The 4,721-nt window shown below is 40.4% G+C and overlaps 1 non-coding gene across 1 annotated transcript; it reads right to left on the bottom strand.

The window, feature by feature from the left end:
- Nucleotides 1–247: 247 nt before the first annotated feature.
- Nucleotides 248–354, bottom strand: LOC112739192 (small nucleolar RNA R71). Its single transcript, XR_003170129.1, has one exon. It is a non-coding gene; the product is annotated as a small nucleolar RNA R71 (small nucleolar RNA).
- Nucleotides 355–4,721: the final 4,367 nt, after the last annotated feature.

Raw genomic sequence — 4,721 nt, 5'->3', positions numbered from 1 at the left:
AAACTGCAAGTTTCATGGACTTCCATCTGAAGATCCCTTTCAGTTCTTAACTGAATTCTTGCAGATCTGTGATACTGTTAAGACTAATGGAATAGATCCTGAAGTCTACAGGCTCATGCTTTTCCCTTTTGCTGTGAGAGACAGAGCTAGAATATTGTTGGATTCTCAACCTAAAGACAGCCTGAACTCTTGGGATAAGCTGGTCACGGCTTTCTTAGCCAAGTTCTTTCCTCCTCAAAAGCTGAGTAAGCTTAGAGTGATGTTCAAACCTTCAGACAGAAAGAAGGTGAATCCCTCTATGAAGCTTGGGAGAGATACAAGTAACTGACCAAAAAGTGTCCTTCTGACATGCTTTCAAAATGGACCATCCTGGATATATTCTATGATGGTCTGTCTGAATTAGCTAAGATGTCATTGGATACTTCTGCAGGTGGATCCATTCACCTAAAGAAAACGCCTGCAAAAGCTCAAGAACTCATTGACATGGTTGCTAATAACCAGTTTATGTACACTTATGAGAGGAATCCTGTGAGTAATGGGATGCCTCAGAAGAAGGGAGTTCTTGAAATTGACACTCTGAATGCTATATTGGCTCAGAATAAACTATTGACTCAGCAAGTCAACATGATTTCTCAGAGTCTGAATGGAATGCAAGCTGCATCCAACAGTACTCAAGAGGCATCTTCTAAAGAAGAAGCTTATGATCCTGAGAACCCTGCAATAGCAGAGGTAAATTATATGGGTGAACCTTATGGAAACACCTATAACCCCTCATGGAGAAATCACCCAAATTTCTTATGGAATGATCAACAAAAACCTCAACAAGGCTTTACTAATGGTGGAAGAAACAGGTTTAACAATAGTAAACCTTTTCCATCATCCACTCAACAACAGATAGAGAATTCTGAGCAGAATCCATCTAGCTTGGCAAATTTAGTCTCTGATCTATTTAAGGCCACTCTGAGTTTCATGAATGAAACAAGGTCCTCCATTAGAAATTTGGAGGGACAAGTAGGCCAGCTGAGTAAGAAGATCACTGAAACTCCTCCTAGTACTCTCCCAAGCAATACAGAAGAGAATCCAAAGAGAGAGTGCAAGGCCATTGATATAACAATCATGGCCGAATCCAAGGAGGAAGGGGAGGACGTGAATCCCAAGGAGGAAGACCTCCTGGGACATCCAGTGATCAACAAGGAGTTTCCTTTTGAGGAACCAAAGGAATCTGAGGCTCATCTAGAGACCATAGAGATTCCATTGAAGCTCCTTATGCCCTTCATGAAGCTGAATGCCAAATTATTTGGTAATAAGACTTGGGAAGATGAACCTCCCTTGCTCATCAATGAACTGAGTGATCTGGATCAACTGACATTGCCTCAGAAGAAACAGGATCCTGGAAAGTTCTTAATACCTTGTACCATAGGTACCATGACCTTTGAGAAAGCTCTATGTGACCTTGGGTCAGGGATAAACCTCATGCCACTCTCTGTAATGGAGAAACTGGGAATCTTTGAGGTGCAAGCTGCTAGAATCTCATTAGAGATGGTAGACAACTCAAGAAAACAGGCTTATGGTCAGGTAGAGGACGTGTTAGTAAAGGTTGAAGGCCTTTACATCCCTGCTGATTTCATAATCCTGGATACTGGGAAGGATGAGGATGAATCCATCATTCTTGGAAGACCCTTCCTAGCCACAGCAAGAGCTGTGATTGATGTGGACAGAGGAGAATTGATCCTTCAACTGAATGAGGACAACCTTGTATTTTAAACTCAAGGATCTCCTTCTGTAACTATGGAGAGGATGCATGAAAAGCTTCTCTCACTACAGAGTCAACTAAAGCCCCCACAGTCAAACTCTAAGTTTGGTGTTGGGAGTCTATAAAATTGACCTGATCACCTGTGTGGCTCCATAAGAGCCCATTGTCAAGCTATTGACATTAAAGAAGCGCTTGTTGGGAGGCAACCCAATTTTTATTTATCTAATTTTATTTTTATTTTTATTATTCTTTCATGTTTTCTTAGGTTCATGATCATGTGGAGTCACAAAATAAATCCAAAAATTAAAAACAGAATAAAAAATAGCAGAAGAAAAATCACACCCTGGAGGAAGGACTTACTGGCGTTTAAACGCCAGTAAGGAGCATCTGGCTGGCGTTCAACGCCAGAACAGAGCTGGAGCTGGCGCTGAACGCTAGAAACAAGCATGAAGCTGGTGTTCAACGCCAGAAATATGCTGCATATGGGCGTTGAACGCCCAGAACAAGCATCACTTTGGCGTCTAAACGCCAGAAAGGCATGCAAAGGCATTTTACATGCCTAATTGGTGCAGGGATGTAAATCCTTGACACCTCAAGATCTGTGGACCCCACAGGATCCCTACATACCTTCACTCACCTTCCCTCCTCATAATCCTATATCACCCTCTCTCTCTCTCTCTCTCTCTCTCTCTCGCCATTCACAGTCATCCCTTCTGTTTTTCATTCACCACTCGCATCCATACACCCCACCTACCTTCAAAATTCAAAATCTCTTTCCCACCCAAGCCCACCCATATAGCCGAATACACACATCCCTCCATCTCCTCCATATCTTCTTCTTCTTCTACTATTCTTTCTTCTTTTGCTCGAGGGCGAGCAACATTCTAAGTTTGGTGTGGTAAAAGCATAGCTTTTTTTGTTTTTCCATAACCATTGATGGCACCTAAGGCCAGAGAAACCTCTAGAAAGAGGAAAGGGAAGACAAAAGCTTCCACCTCTGAGTCATAGGAGATGGAGAGATTCATCTCAAGGGTCTATAGCTTAGTGGTAGAATATTTGACTACAAATCAAGAGATCCCTGAGATACCTCAGGGGATACATTTTTCTCCACACAATTATTGGGAGCAACTAAGGATAGGAGCACCAAGAGCACTCCATCATCCTCCATGAAATTAGAGAAGATCAAAAGAGCAATGAGGGAGGAGCAACAAAGACAAGGAAGAGACATAGAAGAGCTCAAGGACATCATTGGTTCCTCAAGAAGGAAACGCCACCATCACTAAGGTGGACTCATTCCTTGTTCTTAAATTTTCTGTTTTTCGTTTTCTTATGTTAAATGTTTATCTATGTTAGTGTCTTATTACATGATCATTAGTATTTAGTGACTTTGTCTTAAAGTTATGAATATCCTATGAATCCATCACCTCTCTTAAATGAAAAATGTTTTAATTCAAAAGAACAAGAAGTACATGAGTTTCGAATTTATCCTTGAACTTAGTTTAATTATTTTGATGTGGTGATAATACTTTTTTTTTCTGAATGAATGCTTGAACAGTGCATATGTCTTTTGAATTTGATGTTTAAGAATGTTAAATATGTTGGCTCTTGAAAGAATGATGACAAGGAGACATGTTATTTGATAATCTGAAAAATCATAAAAATGATTCTTGAAGCAAGAAAAAGCAGCAAAAAACAAAGCTTGCGAAAAAAAATGGCAAAAAAAAAAAAGAGAAAAAGCAAGCAGAAAAAGCCAAAAGCTCTTAAAACCAAAAGGCAAGAGCAAAAAGCCAATAACCCTTAAAACCAAAAGGCAGGGGTAAATAAAAAGGATCCCAAGGCTTTGAGCATCAGTGGATAGGAGGGCCTAAAGGAATAAAATCCTGGCCTAAGCGGCTAAACCAAGCTGTCCCTAACCATGTGCTTGTGGCGTGAAGGTGTCAAGTGAAAACTTGAGACTGAGCGGTTAAAGTCAAGGTCCAAAGCAAAAGAAGAGTGTGCTTAAGAACCCTGGACACCTCTAATTGGGGACTTTAGCAAAGTTGAGTCACAATCTGAAGAGGTTCACCCAATTATGTGTCTGTGGCATTTATGTATCCGGTGGTAATACTGGAAAACAAAGTGCTTAGGGACACGGCCAAGACTCATAAAGTAGCTGTGTTCAAGAATCAACATACTGAACTAGGAGAATCAATAACACTATCTGAACTCTGAGTTCCTATAGATGCCAATCATTCTGAACTTCAATGGATAAAGTGAGATGCCAAAACTATTCAAGAGGCAAAAAGCTACAAGTCCCGCTCATCTGATTGGAGCTATGTTTCATTGATAGTTTAGAATTTATAGTATATTCTCTTCTTTTTATCCTAATTGATTTTCAGTTGCTTGGGGACAAGCAACAATTTAAGTTTGGTGTTGTGATGAGCGGATAATTTATACGCTTTTTGGCATTGTTTTTAGTATGTTTTTAGTAGGATCTAGTTACTTTTAGGGATGTTTTTATTAGTTTTTATGTTAAATTCACATTTTTGGAATTTACTATGAGTTTGTGTGTTTTTCTGTGATTTCAGGTATTTTCTGCCTGAAATTGAGGGACTTGGGCAAAAATCAGATTCAGAGGTTGAAGAAGGACTGCTGATGTTGTTGGATTCTGACCTCCCTGCGCTCAAAGTGGATTTTCTGGAGCTACAGAACTCCAAATGGTGCGCTCTCAATGGCGTTGGAAAGTAGACATCCAGGGCTTTCAAGCAATATATAATAGTCTATACTTTGCTCGAGTTTAGACGATGCAAAAGGGCATTGAACGCCAGTTCTACGCTGCAGTCTGGAGTTAAACGCCAGAAACACGTCACAAACCAGAGTTGAAAGTCAAAAACACGTTACAACTTGGCGTTCAACTCCAAAAGAAGCCTCTACACGTGTAAACTTCATGCTCAGCCCAAGCACACACCAAGTGGGCCCCGGAAGTGAA

This window comes from Arachis hypogaea, chromosome 13 (genome assembly GCF_003086295.3).
Source record: "Arachis hypogaea cultivar Tifrunner chromosome 13, arahy.Tifrunner.gnm2.J5K5, whole genome shotgun sequence".
Lineage (NCBI taxonomy): Eukaryota > Viridiplantae > Streptophyta > Magnoliopsida > Fabales > Fabaceae > Arachis > Arachis hypogaea.
Note: the sequence above shows the minus strand (reverse complement) of the source record. Positions and strands in the feature narration are given on the sequence as shown.